This window comes from Lissotriton helveticus, chromosome 3_1 (assembly GCF_964261635.1).
Source record: "Lissotriton helveticus chromosome 3_1, aLisHel1.1, whole genome shotgun sequence".
Classification (NCBI taxonomy): Eukaryota; Metazoa; Chordata; class Amphibia; order Caudata; family Salamandridae; genus Lissotriton; species Lissotriton helveticus.
This window is the reverse complement of record NC_136061.1, coordinates 1,823,667,231-1,823,685,724: the sequence shown is the minus strand read 5'-3', so window position 1 is coordinate 1,823,685,724 and position 18,494 is coordinate 1,823,667,231.

Genomic DNA, 18,494 nt, shown 5'->3' with positions numbered 1-18,494 from the left:
GTTACATTCTAACAATCTATAGTGCAAAGAAATAAGAGGTACAAAAAGAGGCGATACAGAAGAACGTTGATTTTGTTGTTTCCTATTCCAGACCTAAAAAAGAAGAAAAAAGTAGAAAGTATATTGATATGCTTTCAATATTTCGTTAAAAAGAAAATCAAACATTGACTCTTCAATAACCAAACAAAAAAATTTAAAAATACATTTAGTTCTTTTACGTCATATATTCTATTGTTAGGTAGAGCTGGTATAAATGACAGAGGTGTGAGGTTGTGCGGGAAGGGGAAATTTTAAAAGGTATACATTTACGTGATGAGGATACAGCCTTTATACTCTCTCCACCACTGTCTGCTTCGAATAGTGTGTTTATTTAAAGGTGGGAGTGTCACTCTTTGTCCATATTTAGGCCATCCGGGAAGCGGGTACCGGCCAATAGAATCAATCTTGACTCTAATTTGCGTAGGTCTCCACCTCTGATATTGCTTCTGATCGTTGTAATCCCTATATAGCTTGCTTTGGACGAATCATTCTGGTGGAATCGACTGAAATGCCTTCCAGTGCTATATGAGAAGTCCTGATTAGTGATTGCAAGCCAGTGCTTTAAGATGCATTTTTTTTTACAGAAGCTGTAGTTAACCCTATATACCATAGGTTGCAAGGGCAACGTATTAGGTACACCACATATTCTGTAGTGCATGTGATCAGAGTGTTGATCTTCCATTTCATTCCTGTTTTTGGTAGAAGGATCTCATTGCAATTCTGACTATACTTGCACGCCTTGCAATTCCCACATTTCCTGAAGCCTTTAGTGGTTCTTAGCCAGTCAGTCTCTTTAGGTGATAGATGACTTTGCACTAAGTAATCTTTTAAAGATTGACCTCGTTGGTATGAGATGCTCGGAGTGGTACCGACAGCATTTCTCAGGATGGGATCTTGTTTTAGTATATCCCATCTGTTTTTTAATATTTGCCGTATTTGTTTTGACTGGTTACAAAATTTAGTTATAAATCTCACTTTCGGGGTTCCAAGATTGGTCGTCAGAATTCTATCTTTGGGGGTAAGAGCTTCTTCTCTTGATACTTTTTCAACTCTGGATTCTGCCTCCCGGAGTGATTTATTAGAGTACCCCCTAGCTTTGAACCTCTCTTTCATCTCCTCCTTGGTTCTCTGAAACTGGGATTCAGTGGAACAGTTACGTTTTGCTCTTAAGAATTCGCTGAAATGAATTCCCCATCTAAAACTTGGAGGATGAGCACTGGAGGAATGGAGTAACGAGTTTCCTGCCGTTTCTTTGCGGAAAAGCGAGGTAGTTAATTTATTGTCTGCTTTAATGACTTTGACGTCCAGAAAATCTACTGAGTCTCTACTGTAGTACCTTGTAAACTTTAAATTCACATTGTTGATGTTAAGACAATCAATAAAATAGTTCAAGTTGTTCTCAGACCCTCGCCAAATAAAAAAGACGTCGTCTATATACCTCATCCACTTGACCACATTCAATGCCCATCTTTCAGTGAGGTCATTCCAGAGCACCTGCCTCTCCCACCAGCCAACCAAAAGGTTGGCATAGCTGGGGGCGAAGCAGGTGCCCATGGAAGTTCCTTGCTGTTGTCTATAGTATGTTTTATCAAACAGAAAAACATTTTCATTCAAGCCTAGTCGGATCATTTCAATTAACATGCAGGTATGCTCCAAATATTCCAGTTTCTGTTGTTTCAGAAAAAACTGGCATGCCTTGATGCCATCCTTGTGTCTAATGCTTGTATAAAGCGACTCGACATCTAGGCATACAAGCCAGCAGTGCTCATCTAATTCAATTTTGGAGATTTTATGGATTAAATCAGTAGTGTCTTTCACATATGAGGATAGTTCTTTTACATAAGGAAAAAGAAAGCGGTCTATGTAAATGCTTGTATGTTCAAAAAGGCTATTTATGGATGAAACTATAGGCCTCTCAGGTGGTTTAGTCATGTTCTTATGTACCTTTGGTAGTAGGTAAAAAGTTGGTGTTGTGGGATTTTCTTTGTGGAGATATCTCTCTTCGTCCCATGTCAACAAACCCTTATTGTGCCAGTGCTCCAGTTGTTTAAAATAAGTCTCCTGTAGATTAACTACATAGCGTTTATCTACTTTGCAGTAGCATGTTTCATCTAAGCATGGGCGTAAAATCCGCTCCGCTTGCGGATTTTTCGGATTTTCGGCAAATCCGCAATCCGCGAACGCTCGCGAATTTGTCGAAAATCCGTGAATCCGCTCGCGGCGGATTTTTTGCTTGGTTGCGGCGCGCGGCGTGGTGCACGGCGTTCACTTTCCGTCATTTTAGCGTTTGCCGAGTTGTTTTTCTTTGCGAGTGACGCGCCATTTTAGATCTTGCTGCTTGTTCCCGCGGGAGTTTGTCGCCCGCGAATACGTACTCGCGGCTTGCCACCTTGCACAGCACACCTCGCGAGAGTTCGCAATTGCGAACACGTAGTTGCGGCGGAAAGGAACAATCTCGCACTTGCGAAATAGAGATTTTGCAATTTCGCACAAGAAAATCACCAGCAAACAGGATAAACCTTCAGAAAATTATGATTTTTATCAGAATCACTCCTCAGGTTGACATTTGCATGGCCTTTTTTTTTTTGCAAGGAGTCCATTTTGGGGGGGGGGGAGGAAGGAAGTGCCCCACAGTCTCCAACTTCCTGTTCCTGTCCAGCAGGCTCCTCCCAGTGCTTTGTCCATCTCCTGGTCAATTTCATTTGGATCTGGAGCTGGAAGGATTACTTTTTGTGGGTGCTGCTGGATATTTGGATTTGAGGCCTTTTTGACTGTCTTTGGATCACTTTTGGATTAGAAATCAACTTTCACAAGTAAGTTTGTTTGGGGCATTACAGTTGCTGCAAGTAAAATTTTGGAACTTTTTCAGAACATTAAATAAATTATATTGTGGGTAGCCACAGTATCCAGTAGGACCAGGGTTGGTTAGGGGTGCATGATACAACTGTTTTGTTGAATTTAAACACCATTTAGGCCATGGATGGGCTGGGATTGTGCTGATTTTTGTCTTTTTTTTGGGACTGCTGGTGGGGCCCTTTGCCCAGGGGTGGTAAATGTTGCATGGGCCTAGTCTTTCTGTGGGGTGTCTTCTTAAATTTAAACATAATTGAGGCCATGGATGGGCTGGGATTGTGCTTATTTTATTGTTTTTTGTCGTTTTTAGGGGGCTGCTGGTGTGGCCTTTTGCCCAGGGGTGGTGGGTGGTGCATGGACTGAGTGTGCCTGTGGTGTGGTCTCACTCTCTTTAATGTAAACATCATGGATGGCATTGGATTGTGGTGATTTCTGGCTGTTTTTCTGTTTTTTGGGGGTGTACTGTTGATGTGGACTGGCCATGTGGGTGGTGGTGGTGGCCATCTTGAGTGCTGGCTGCTACAGGCAACATGTGCTTGGGGTGTAAGGGGCCATTTTGAGGAGAGGCAGTGTCTGAGGCCTGCACTTATTTTGCCTACTTTTCATCCATTATGCCCAGGGGTAGTGAGTGTTGCATGGGCCTAGTGTGTTTTTGAGGGGTGTCTTCTTGAATTTAAACACCATTGAGGCCATGGATGGGCTGGGATTGTGCTGATTTTATTGTTTTTTGTCGTTTTTTTGGGCCTGCTGGTGGGGCCCTTTGCCCAGGGGTGGTGAGTGTTGCATGGGCCTAGTCTTTCTGTGGGGTGTCTTCTTGAATTTAAACATAATAGAGGCCATGGATGGGCTGGGATTGTGCTTATTTTATTGTTTTTTGTCGTTTTTGGGGGGCTGCTGGTGTGGCCTTTTGCCCAGGGGTGGTGGTGCATGGACTGAGTGTGCCTGTGGTGTGGTCTCACTCTCTTTAATGTAAACATCATGGATGGCATTGGATTGTGGTGATTTCTGGCTGTTTTTCTGTTTTTTGGGGGTGTACTGTTGATGTGGACTGGTCATGTGGGTGGTGGTGGTGGCCATCTTGAGTGCTGGCTGGTACAGGCAACATGTGCCTGGGGTGTAAGGGGCCATTTTGAGGAGAGGCAGTGTCTGAGGCCTGCACTTATTTTGCCTACTTTTCATCCATTATGCCCAGGGGTAGTGAGTGTTGCATGGGCCTAGTGTTTCTGAGGGGTGTCTTCTTGAATTTAAACACCATTGAGGCCATGGATGGGCTGGGATTGTGCTGATTTTATTGTTTTTTGTCGTTTTTTTGGGCCTGCTGGTGGGGCCCTTTGCCCAGGGGTGGTGAGTGTTGCATGGGCCTAGTCTTTCTGTGGGGTGTCTTCTTGAATTTAAACATAATTGAGGCCATGGATGGGCTGGGATTGGGCTTATTTTATTGTTTTTTGTCGTTTTTGGGGGGCTGCTGGTGTGGCCTTTTGCCCAGGGGTGGTGGGTGGTGCATGGACTGAGTGTGCCTGTGGTGTGGTCTCACTCTCTTTAATGTAAACATCATGGATGGCGTTGGATTGTGGTGATTTCTGGCTGTTTTTCTGTTTTTTGGGGGTGTACTGTTGATGTGGACTGGCCATGTGGGTGGTGGTGGTGGCCATCTTGAGTGCTGGCTGGTACAGGCAACATGTGCCTGGGGTGTAAGGGGCCATTTTGAGGAGAGGCAGTGTCTGAGGCCTGCACTTATTTTGCCTACTTTTCATCCATTATGCCCAGGGGTAGTGAGTGTTGCATGGGCCTAGTGTTTCTGAGGGGTGTCTTCTTGAATTTAAACACCATTGAGGCCATGGATGGGCTGGGATTGTGCTGATTTTATTGTTTTTTGTCGTTTTTTTGGGCCTGCTGGTGGGGCCCTTTGCCCAGGGGTGGTGAGTGTTGCATGGGCCTAGTCTTTCTGTGGGGTGTCTTCTTGAATTTAAACATAATTGAGGCCATGGATGGGCTGGGATTGGGCTTATTTTATTGTTTTTTGTCGTTTTTGGGGGGCTGCTGGTGTGGCCTTTTGCCCAGGGGTGGTGGGTGGTGCATGGACTGAGTGTGCCTGTGGTGTGGTCTCACTCTCTTTAATGTAAACATCATGGATGGCGTTGGATTGTGGTGATTTCTGGCTGTTTTTCTGTTTTTTGGGGGTGTACTGTTGATGTGGACTGGCCATGTGGGTGGTGATGGTGGCCATCTTGAGTGCTGGCTGGTACAGGCAACATGTGCCTGGGGTGTAAGGGGCCATTTTGAGGAGAGGCAGTGTCTGAGGCCTGCACTTATTTTGCCTACTTTTCATCCATTATGCCCAGGGGTAGTGAGTGTTGCATGGGCCTAGTGTTTCTGAGGGGTGTCTTCTTGAATTTAAACACCATTGAGGCCATGGATGGGCTGGGATTGTGCTGATTTTATTGTTTTTTGTCGTTTTTTTGGGCCTGCTGGTGGGGCCCTTTGCCCAGGGGTGGTGAGTGTTGCATGGGCCTAGTCTTTCTGTGGGGTGTCTTCTTGAATTTAAACATAATTGAGGCCATGGATGGGCTGGGATTGGGCTTATTTTATTGTTTTTTGTCGTTTTTGGGGGGCTGCTGGTGTGGCCTTTTGCCCAGGGGTGGTGGGTGGTGCATGGACTGAGTGTGCCTGTGGTGTGGTCTCACTCTCTTTAATGTAAACATCATGGATGGCGTTGGATTGTGGTGATTTCTGGCTGTTTTTCTGTTTTTTGGGGGTGTACTGTTGATGTGGACTGGCCATGTGGGTGGTGGTGGTGGCCATCTTGAGTGCTGGCTGGTACAGGCAACATGTGCCTGGGGTGTAAGGGGCCATTTTGAGGAGAGGCAGTGTCTGAGGCCTGCACTTATTTTGCCTACTTTTCATCCATTATGCCCAGGGGTAGTGAGTGTTGCATACTTGCATGTCCGTAGTCTTTCTGTGGGGTGTCTTCAATGTAAACATCAAGGATGGCATGGGATTGTGCTCATTTTTCTGTGTTTTGTCGAATTTTTGGGGTGTATAACTGAACTGATGTTCCTCTGTCTTCCATTGCTTTTAGGTGCACAAGAAGACTCAAGAGAACCACCAGTGCCAGGAAGAAGTCCTGCAGCGGTGTGTGCAGCATAACGTCACGCGACGTCACGTCTGGACACAGAACCCTCTGCAACTCGTGCAACTGCTGCCTGCTGACCTGCTCTGAAGAGGATGGCCCCAAAAAAGTAACCCGTAGCTCCTCTAGCAAGAAAGGTGCCAGTAAGGAGCAGAAGAAGCAAGTTACCAAGGAGACTGGTGTGCCGCCCGCCCCTTTTTTTGGGAGTAAAAAAAAAAGTATGCCTGCAGCAGCAGCAGCGGGATCTGCTGGGGACCAAGCTGGCAGCACCCCCCCCGCTCCATTGGGCTCAGTGCCACCACCACCACCACGCCAACTTAAGTCCAAGCCCTTGAGTGCTGCAGAGGCAGCCAGTATAGTTCTTCAATCACCATCGACCAGTGATGTTGGCTCATCGCAAGAAAGCAGCAGCAATGTCCCTCAATCAACACAGGTTGTTGTAGCTCATCTGACGAGTGTTGAACAACCACAGCCGCAACAACAATCACATGTGCAAGTACAAGCCCAAGTACATGTGGAAGGAGAGGCAGCGCAAGGAGATGCGCAAGCAGAGGTGCATGGAGGGTCACAAGTGCCCACAATAGTTGTTCCTCCCGAAGTAGGGGCACATCAGGAAATCGACAATCAAGGCGAGGTATCATTTGAGGAAGCCACTCCTCCTGCTGATCCTTCATTGTCTTCCACAACCCTAGCAAGGAAGAGATCAAGGGTGGTGTCTACATCCTCTTCAAGCACACCTCCTTCTGATGATACGGATCAAACTTGGGAACCAGCACCACAGCCGTCTGAGAGTGAGGCACACCATGATCCAACAAAGGTACTTAAGCGTAAAAGGAAGCTCGTCCAAAGTCTCAGACTTATGGAGTGTGATGAGGCTCAACAAGAAGTGGCGGATACTGCTGCTGATGAAGACTCTGCCAACGACGACCCAGTCATCATAAAGGTCACTGCAGCCCCAGCGGGCATGCAGCAAACAGACATTTTGACCCTAGCCCGAAGAGCTGCTGCGCGTGATGATGATGATGATGATGTTGTCGATGAGGAGGCAGTGGAAACACCACAATCATTGGAGTTAAGTAGTACACCAACTCGTCCCGCTTCCATATTTCTTTCTGGCAATAAGAGACCTGCGTCAACCTCGACCTTAATTAGTGGCGGTGAAAGTGGAAAACGTACAAAAGTTGGGCAATCCAGATCCTCCACTTCATCTGGCATTAGCTTCATGACCACCACCACCAGTATCGCCGCCTCCTCCAGGTCCCACAGACACTTCAAGTCCCCAGTTTGGGACTTCTTTACTGTTTGTCCCAAAAATCCAAAGTTTGCCATTTGTACCCTTTGTAAGCTTGCAGTTAGTCGTGGTAAGTCAGGTACCAACTATGGTACCGGCGGCCAGAGTGGTCATCTTGAGAGAAAGCACGCTGTCAAATGGTTTGCGCACCTAGCTGCGATCAAGAAAGGCCAAAATCAAGGAAACGTTGATGTTTCATCTGATGTTGACGAGCAGGAAGAAGACGTGTCAAACACTTCCCTTACACCCAGTACCCCTGTCAGCAGCACACCCAATGTGAGGCACACTAAGAGTGTTGGAGCGAGTGAGACACCAACGCACAAAAGTTCACCAGCGAGCAAAATTGGGTCAACGAAGTCATTATCAGCCCGTAAATGCTTGGTCCAGGCCAACATTAGAACAATGCTTACTTCAGACGTGCCATATGAACGCAACCACCCACTGACGCGTCTGTATAACACTAAGCTGGCTAAAATGCTAGCTGTGGACCTTCTACCTTTTTCTTTTGTAGAAGTGGTAGGTTTTCTTGAATTAGTTGCAACGCTCTGCCCTAAATGGAAGGTTCCGAGCCGGTTCTATTTTGCCAGAGTTGCGGTTCCAGCACTACATGAAGATGTGCTGCAGGCGATTGGGGCAGCTTTGCAGAAGAGTGCTGTTCACACAATACATCTGACAACAGACATGTGGACCAGTGGCCCAGGCGATGATTACATGTGCATCACTGCACACTGGGTCTCTTTTTCAGGTGTTATAGCAAAGCTAAACGCAGGTGTTGACCCGGACCAAGTTTTCAAAGCTGCTCGGAAACATGCAACACTAGCCATGTTTGGCTTGGAGAAAAGTCACACAGCAGAAAACCTTTTGGAAGAGTTTGACAAAAAGGTCTTGACAATGCTATCCCCCCTAAAACGCAAGATTGGTTATGTTTCCACGGATAATGGCGCCAATGTAGTTAAGGCCATGTTCCTTGGTGACCATGTTAGAGTGCCGTGTTTGGCGCACTGTATCAACCTGGTAGTTCAAAAATTCTTGAGTGATAAAGAGAGTCCAGCGTTCGAGGTAATGGCCACCTGCCGCAAAATGTGCAACCATTTCAGCCATTCTTTTAAGGCCCGGAAGCATCTGCGGAGACTGCTACTTCAACGTGGAATGCCAGTGAAAGCACTCATCCAGGAGGTGGCAACACGTTGGAACTCAACCTTCTACATGCTTGAGCGTCTGCATGAGCAGTATACGGTACTCGATCACTATTTCTTGACAGAGGCTACATCTCAGAAGGAGGACCTGCGGATGAGTAAGGCGCAATGGGACATAGTTAAAAGCCTGACAGACATGCTTCGTCCTTTTGAGTTCTTCACGCGTGCAGTCAGCCAGGAGGACTGTAATTTGGGAAAAGCTATCCCATTGTTGTGCATACTGGAGCACCAACTGATGGCGGTTTCTTCTGAGTTTGCAAAAGATGAAAAAAAAAAAAACCATTTCATTTTGTCTGAGAAATTATTACATCGCCTACGTGGTGATGAACGTCTTCAAAACATCAACTCAGATCAGCATTACATTTGTGCTACTATTCTGGATCCACGCTACAAAAAGGCGCTGGCAGACAACGCATTCTTTCCTTTCGCTGATGCAGATGTTCAAAAGTACAAACATTGGTTAGCCTGGTCAGCCAAGAGGTTTGAAAAAGAACGGCAGGTTATTGAAGGAGAAGCCAGTACATCAGCATCAGCATCAGCAGGCCATCCGCAGTCACAAGAATCCACTTCTGCACCTGTGGCTGGGGCACAAGTGACCTCTCAGCCGTTAAAGACACCGGCAACTGGATCATCTGCACCACACACAATGACAACACTAACAGTGGCTGGGGAGGAGGATTGGCTAAGTTTGATGGGGTATGGTTCTCGAAAAAATGTCACAGGCACAGCAAAAAGTAAGCAAAGTGGAGGAACAGTTGATGACCTTGAGTCGATGGTGCAGGACTATCTGAATGACTCAACAGAGGTCTTCCTTAATGATGAGCCATTGCAGTATTGGCATGGCAAAAAACAATTGTGGCCACAGCTCTTCAACCTGGCTATAAACTATTTGTCTTGCCCACTCGCAAGTGTGTCTTCTGAACGTGTTTTCAGTGCTGCTGGTGGCATTGTAACTCCCAAACGGAGCCGCCTCTCGCCCAAAAATGTGGAGCGGCTGACAATGATCAAGATGAATCAGCACCTCATACCACCAGATTACAAAGTACGAGAAAGCACGCCGCATGAAGACGAGGAGGACAGCAACGTAGATGAGGGGATTTTTTCTCTGTTCGGTGCCACTGACCTCATCCAGCCTGAATTCGCAGAGTATGATGACGAAATCTTGTTCTTATTCCCTGACACCGAGCCCTGAAAATGAGACAATCAATCAAGAACTTTCTTTTTCGTCCTTATTCACTTTTATTCCTGTGTGCTTTGTGTCTCTCTTTCTTTGTTTTGCACAGTTAATTTAATTCAAACTTTAATCACCTAATCCCAAAAACAAGACCATCATCAGAACTGTCTTCACTTGTTTGCTTATTGATTTGAAGGTGCCCCAGTCTACATTCCTCAGGTTCACAAGTTCTGAAGAACATGCTCCTCTATCCTCCTCCTCCAGACTGCGATTTCCCTCCAAGCAGAGTGCTGGATTACGCACAATGAAGAAAGACTCAGCACTTGTGGGGGTGTTGTACTTCTTTGCGGGTGAGTTGACGGTTTTGGGCCCATTGCTGTGAAGCTCTAATAATGGACAAAAGTGTTTTGGAGCAAATATGAGGTGGAAATTTCTTGCCGTTTTTGCTGACTTGCTTGCCTTTGAGGTGCTCTTTGGCGGGGTTCCGGGGGTTTGTGTGTAATTTTTGGTGTCTGTCGAAGCACTGCTGCGACAGTCTAATCTTGATTGCATTTGCTTTTCAGGAAATCCGTGGTGGAAAACAGGAGTTATGATGATTGATGATGATGACCTAGCTGAACAGCGCCGCATTTGGAACGAAGGCCGAGAGATATTGTAAGTATGAGATTTAGCTTTTTCGCTGTTTGGGGGTGTTGTCGGGTGTTTTTTTGCGGGTGGGTTGGCGCCGGCGGGTCTTGCCTGGGGCATTCCTGGGAAGGTCTAATACCGGATAGAAGTGTTTTGGACAAAATCCATAAGGAACAGCCTTTTTTTTGCCATTTCTTCAGACATCTTGCTCAATGTAGCGTTTTGGGGGGCTTCCTGCTGTTCGTGGGTGGGTTGCGGCCGGGGTCTCTGTCGAAGCACTGCTGCGACAGTCTAATCTTGATTGCATTTGCTTTTCAGGAAATCCGTGGTGGAAAACAGGAGTTATGATGATTGATGATGATGACGACCTAGCTGCACAGCGCCGCGTTTGGACCGAAGGCCGAGAGACATTGTAAGTATGAGATTTAGCTTTTTCGCTGTTTGGGGGTGTTGTGTCGGGTGTTTTTTTGCGGGTGGGTTGGCGGGTCTTGCCTGGGGCATTCCTGGGAAGGTCTAATACCGGATACAAGTGTTTTGGACAAAATCCATAAGGAACAGCCTTTTTTTTGCCATTTCTTCAGACATCTTGCTCAATGTAGCGTTTTGGGGGGCTTCCTGCTGTTCGTGGGTGGGTTGCGGCCGGGGTCTCTGTCGAAGCACTGCTGCTACAGTCTAATCTTGATTGCATTTGCTTTTCAGGAAATCCGTGGTGGAAAACAGGAGTTATGATGATTGATGATGACCTAGCTGCACAGCGCGTTACTTTGGACCGAAGGCCGAGAGATATTGTAAGTATGAGATTTAGCTTTTTCGCTGTTTGGGGGTGTTGTCGCGTGTTTTTTTGCGGGTGGGTTGGCGGGTCTTGGCTGGGGCATTCCTGGGAAGGTCTAATGCCGGATAGAAGTGTTTTGGACAAAATCCTTAAGGAAAAGCCTTTTTTTTGCCATTTCTTCAGACATCTTGCTCAATGTAGCGTTTTGGGGGGCTTCCTGCTGTTCGTGGGTGGGTTGCGGCCGGGGTCTCTGTCGAAGCACTGCTGCGACAGTCTAATCTTGATTGCATTTGCTTTTCAGGAAATCCGTGGTGGAAAACAGGAGTTATGATGATTGATGATAATGACGACCTAGCTGCACAGCGCCGCGTTTGGACCGAAGGCCGAGAGACATTGTAATGAGATTTAGCTTTTTCGCTGTTTGGTGGTGTTGTGTCGGGTGTTTTTTTGCGGGTGGGTTGGCGGGTCTTGCCTGGGGCATTCCTGGGAAGGTCTAATACCGGCTAGAAGTTTGTTGGACAAAATCCATAAGGAAACACCAGTTTTGGCACTTTTTGTAAGTTAGGGTTCGTTAGGGTTAGCCCTAGCAGCAGGATTGCATGTGTTTAGGGGGGTTCTATTGCAACGCGGTTCTGTTGTTGTAGAGCACTGTTGGAGCGATGCTGGCTATGGATACTTTTGCTTGCAGGCAAGTGGTTTGAATACAATCCACGGTCTGTATTTGGGCCTACTGTTACTTTCAAAGTACGTTTTGTAACCATTTTTCTGCTAGGCATCGTTTTTGGAGATATGATTGGGTTATTCTACATTTTTGCGACTGGCTTTAGTAAGGGTCTTGGTGGGAGCATTGCTGGGAAGGTCAAATTTTGTTCTAAAACACAGTAGTACACCCACCTTGAGGGGAAAGATCCGCTATAATATTTTGGCCATACTTATTGATCCTTAAAAAGGTGACTCAGACAGAGCACGCAATTTCAAAAATATTGTACTGTCTATTAGGGAAATCAAAGTGTCACTTTTTGAACCACACAGCGTACATACCTTTTATTTATTTATCAGTGGTATTGTAATAGCACTTCCTGTTTTCCGTTCAATAATTACAGGCCGGGTTTCAGTCAACATCCGCCAGGCAGGCAGTGGACAGGGTGTCTCTTCTGTCAGTGGTCACCACCACATTGATGGACGAAGCGTCAGCTGGAATGGAGGAGTGCCGCCAATAAGAGGAATTGTTTGCTGCATGCAACTTACTTACCAATTTCAACAGGACAACTCCAACAACATACGCAATACAGATACAGTATCCATTGTTGTCTTTTATTCTATGAGTGTGACTGCATGTGCTTACCTTTAGTTTGTAACCAAAGATTGTCTGTAAACTCTGTATCTTCAATTATTGTTTGTCCATGCTCTGCTTTTTTTTTCTTCTCTCAACAAAACCTACCCAAAAAGAAACCCCCATTCCCATCCATTTTACAAACCCTAACCCTCTTCCCCCGGGCTGTGTTGTTTTGCTTGATGTCTGACTAAAATGACATCAATAATTCCACACACTTGCTGGGGAGGATAAGGTGATAGCAGCAACAGGCTGGTGAAGGAATACGAGGATATCTTCTAGACTTACTCAGCTTCAGTACTATATCTTCTAGTAGTAGTAGCCAATGTCAAATAAATTCAACGCAAGTACTAGTTATACTTGCAAGCAAATACTTTACCATTTGTTAGGCTACATTATGGCACTGTTCTAGTGTACTGTCACCTGCTATTTTCTCGATCGTACCGTAACCGTTGTAATGCTACAGTAAGGAGGACAAACAAGGTTTTGTTTTCTTTTTTTCCATAGGCATGCAACTGCCACTGTGTCACACCACTAGTACCACCGCAATGAGGAAATGTCACCCGCCCAGGATTGACAACGTTAATCCCCATTTCACCTGGAGCCAGCCCTGGGCCTAGCCCTAATTTCTAACACAAATTACAGGTAAGATAAGCGTTTGGTGGGAGGTAGTATAATGGAGTATTATTTCGGAGTAGACAAGAGATTGACGGTTGTACTACTAAAGTCCTACGACTGTTCAGGAAAACAAAGTTACTGTTACACCCCCGCCCCCCACCCACCAGACTGAAAAGCAGTAAAAAACAGGTATGGTCAGATAAAGTTGAAAAATATATTTATTTAGCCCTAACAAAATAATCTCCCTCACCCACCCTAACCCCAACGATTGTCTCTGAAACGTCCCAAAACGATCCCAACTCCCAAATCCCACCCCCCAAAAGTCTATAAAAAAAGGGCAAGGGACACTCCACTACTGGAGGGTGCTGGTGCTGGTGCTGGTGCATGATGCGGCATGGGCATCATACTCCTTGCGGAGGGTGGCAAGCTCGGAGCGGAGGCCCTTAACCAAGTTCTTATACCTCAGGACCTCCTGCTCCAGGTTGGACATGCGGACTCGTAGGCGGCGTTGGCGTTCCTTGCAGCTCCTGTGGGGGGCAGCTGGTATTTCGGTTGCTTGGCGGTGGCGGTCGGCTTTCTTAGCCCGGCTCGGTCCCGCTGGCTTAGTCACGGAGGAGGATGCAGTGGTCACAGTCGAAGATGTTGCCCCGCTCGACTGCGTGTCCTCCTCCTCCTCCAGGGCCACCAGCCGCCGATACTCGGCGACTGTGGCCTCCAGCCTCCGTTGCCGGGCCAATCTAGCCTGCTCCCTCCTTGTTGTTGATTTGGAAGGAGCAACTATATGAAGAAAGAAAGACATAGTCTGTAACCAATGCTCCTTATTAATAACACAAAGTGATTGAGCCGAAAGTTGGGTCACAGAGTACAAGTAGCAAATTGAAAGCACAGTACATAACTATTGAGGACAGTATCTATGTAACCTCCCACTTCTGCATCCTTGCTCTAACAGTAGTGGTAGTTTAATGAACTAATTCTACGACCACTATGGACTTCCATTACAGTCGACTATGACAGTACACCAGTCTTATTCTTCTTCTTCTCTCTTGTTTAGGGAAATGGGTACGTTATCTTATGCAAGCCGGCAGAATGACATGGACACAGCACAGTGAAGTTGCACCCGAGAAAAAAAGTTGCACACCATGATGATGGAGACAGACTTGCGTTACTGTACCGGTCCAGTACATGCAGGTGGTGAAGCTATTACTTTTCTATTACGGGTGGCACTGAGAATACTCTGTTACAAGGGCTACTGCTTAATTAATTTACCTTTCAGCCTACAGTGCAAATGAGTACTAGAAAAGGAAACTGAAGAAGCTAACTAATTTGATTATCTATCACTTCACATGGGACGTATTTAATGACAGATGAGATGACTTTAGGTGCTTTGCTTAATATTGAGTGAACAGTGATACACCCACACATGAATGACGTACTACAAGTAAACTAAAGTTATTAAGAGAGGTACGGAGTGTCCACCGTAATAACCAGATATATGCTGTGAATGCAAACGCAATACAAAGTACTGCTACTATTCATGGTAGTATTGGACACATTTACAATTTCTTTTCCTTGCCTTCCCTGCACTGGGACGGACGTGCGGGTGCGGTGGTACATGCTCTTCAAGGTAACACTTACTTCACCTGGCGACCATCTACTCTCTCTAGATACACATGTGCTATGTAAGAGTCAGAGAATACCATGCTCCAGGCATCCATTCAGTCAAAGTATACGCACACATACAGTTTCTGTTTCACCCACCCAGGCTGCTGTCCTTCCACCCATCCTTGCTTCATCATTGACCCAGCCATGCACCATACCATATTCTTTCCTTCCCAGCCACCTCTGGGTCCAAGCAAACACATATCGTTCTTCTTTGCCAGCCATCATACAAGTTCGCGTCCCACTTACTTACACCCTTCTTTCGCTTTTCGTTCATCCCATCCATCACGTTCGTCTAAGAACTTATTGGGATTCTTCTCACCAAAAACTTCACAGCTAAGTCGAAGTACATTTCGAGGAGGCTACTACCTGGTTGATTTGTAATTGTAATACACCCGTGCAGAAAGCACACTATGCAGTCTTCAATCTCAATAAGTAAGGAATATATAGCTTACCTGTTTCCGCCACCACCGTTTGATCCCCCACAGGAACGGCCACCAGCTCTTCTAACGCCGCCTCCTCCCCAGAGGCCTCCGAGTCCAAGTCCAACACAGCCACCTCCGCGCTGGCCCCGTCACCAGATGTTACACCTACAAAGTACATTTAAGAATGTTAGAATACACCACTCACTACTATATAATATTTGGTCTAGGAGAAATGTTAAAAAAACAGAATACAATGTAATAATTTGTGACTGTCTACTCCATAGTAAAAATGTCCCATTTTCCAGGGAAGGCTGTTGTCTTGCTGCACTTTTATGCACAACTGATGAATGCTTGCTTTTGATTTTTAACACGCACCACTTTTTCTCCTAACAGACAGAAGCTTGACTCCTGAGTCCTAAGAACACGACCAGGATCAAGTTCAAACTAGGTGAGAGTTCGGCTCGACCACAAGAAATGTGTCCAATTAATCGTCAGCACTAACCACTTTTCCGTTTACAGTTAAATAGTTTTATGACAAAGTAGATTTTAATAAATGTGTTTACTTTTAATAAAGCTTTTACACTTAAATAGACTCTGTGGTTTTTGTTCCTCTAGACTAGAGTGGATGAGCTAAAGGTTTTGGAATTTTTGCAAGCATGAGTGCCTCTGACACTTCTTGACTGTGCTGTGACTCCGTACTACTCTCTTGTCCTGCGTACGATAATCTAGAGATCATTGGGGATCTATAATCGGTGACTTCGGGAGCTGAATGACTCTGCCACACTATCTAGTCAGTAAGGAGACAGTGCATAGAGGTATTGCTGAATATAATGGGAGTCCAATCGAATTGCCAAATGTCCAATCTTAGTTAGCTACACAGACAGACTAATAAGAATAGTCTAGTAATACCACAGGGAGTCATATTCGAGGCAGGATAAGAATTTATATCCAGTCTACAAGAAGATCAAAGACGATTTAGAAAAAATCGAATGAGGAACGCTAGGAAAAAATAGGTACTGTTTATTAAAATGTAAACTTACTGGGGCCAGCAAAGGAGCCCTCGCCTGCCCGATCCTGGCCTGCATCCTCAGCACCCTCCTCCTGTGTCCTCTTGCCCTTGGGGGGAGCTGATGTACAACATGAAAGAAAGAAAAACCAGAAAACATGGATGAGATTTTTCAACCAAATCAAACATTTGAAAAGAACAATAACAACATATTTTGGAAAAATAGCAAATAGATAGACAACTATTCCACGGGATCTATCTCATGTGGTATACTACGTTATTCGTATTGCCTGATTTGCGGAACGTTGACTTAGAAAGTTCCTATGTAACTCAAAAAACAGACTACTAAAGAGGTTTGCCTAGGCCTGGCACTGCAGGCAGCAGTGCGCAACACGTGACAGACAAAGTCCATCCTGCTTGCAGATCAGTGAATACTCAAACTATCAATCCACCCGCCACCACCTCCACTATTTCTTCTGATAGCCATGTGACTGTCTAAAGGAAGGACTGGACTTCAGTCTGTTGGGGCTGATTTATAAGTCCCTTGCGGAAGTTGCGGCTGATTTTCCTCCATTGTTGCGTGCCTTTTCTGACGCAGCGGCAGAACAAAAGACTCGCCATGGTGTTGGTGCGGCGTATATATTAAAAAAAAAAACACATATGGGCATATGGGCGATGCAGCACGTTGTAAAGCCCTGCGCCATCAGGGGGCGTTCCGGCGCAAGGGAGGGCGTACCTGCGCAGGAACGAATCCTAAAAGTGGCTGAGGGAAATCTACAAGATGTCAATCAGTCACTTTTAGGACAATGATGCATGACTCAAACCCTGCGCGCTTGAAGCCGACGTACGGCTTGATGCAGCATTGGGGAGATAGGGTACCCCAGAGCATTGCTGGAGCTGCGCCATCGTTGGCACGCAACTCCAGCAATGCGCTGCCTTTACGGCACAGATGCGTAAGGCTTCTGTGACGTTTTGGGCCAATGGGTGGTGGTGGCATGGCACACAATTACTGCCGCATCCCTGCTACTTTGCAGGGATGCGCCGGTAATTGAAAATATGACCCTTACTGTCTAGCATTACGCAGTTCTTTTCTTTACAGTACACTCATACATAATTTCTCAGGCCAATGAAATGCTTCTGAACACAACATACAAAACAAAGAAGCATAGTAGCAAGCAAGGCTACTGAGAAGGAGAGCAGTGCACCTGAAAATGAAATGCATAGAAGATTTTGAAATATAATTTACCTCAATGTAATCGGCAGCATTATTGCTCTTGGTAAAGAACAAAGATTTGCAAATAACAGAGCAGGATAAAACAGAGTAGTAAATGTACTACTACTACTACTCACCAAGCCCGGGGACCTCTACGCCGAGCGCGTCCAGCAAGTCCCGCTCCCGGTCCATGACATCGGTCCAGCGGTGGGTGGCCTGGTTATATGTGCGCCGGACCCCAGAGATCTTGTACATGGCCCGGCACACCTTCTCCCACCGCTGGCGGCGCTCCCGGATGCCATAGCCGGTCGCGATCTTGCCGCCTCCCAGGATCGTCTTGGGGAGGCGGCGCTGGACGTGGAAGATCAGTGCCGCCACTTCCTCCGCGCTGAAGATCTCCCTCGGGACCACTTGCTCCCCCCTTAAACGCCCGCACGGGAGCCGGGCACGGGGTGCGGGACCCTTCCCCTTCTCAGGGTGCTTCCCGGCTCCCTTTACCATGGTCTGGGCAGAAATAAACTTAAATGATAAAGAAGAAATAGAATAGTGAAGAAGAAAAGAAAAGAGTTTAAAAAAGTAGTTTAAAAGTAACTAAAAGCTGCAGAAAACACAAAAATATAGAGCTAGAAAAATAGAGGGTTAGATAATAAGTAAAATTAGATCAAAAAAACTTCAAACAAGCAAAGGATGGCAGAGATTGAGAGAGGATAGAGAAAGCATGCCCAGAACCATAGCAATGAATGAGAAACAAGATGGCCGCGCCCGTTCACGACCGCGTGGGTAAGTTCGCGCGAGATTTTCCTTGCGAGTACGCGGGAAATTGTACTAGCGAGCAGCACACTTTGCGAGATTACACATAGCGGGCGGAAACGGAATTACGTCACGCCAACAAGATGGCCGCGCCCGTGTACGACCGATAGGGTAACTTGGCAAACGTATAGCTAGAAGCGCCTCGCGAACACGCACAAGATCACGCGAACATACACGTCGCAACAAAAACAATTTTGTATTCGCACGTATTCGCGGCTTCCGAAATCGATCTCGCACGGATTCGCGCCCCAAAAAACGCGCGAAATTGCAGAAAAAACGATTTTAGCTAAACTGAAAGCAATGAGCAGGTGCAAAAGTTCAAACTTAACATTAGTAACATTCAAGGTA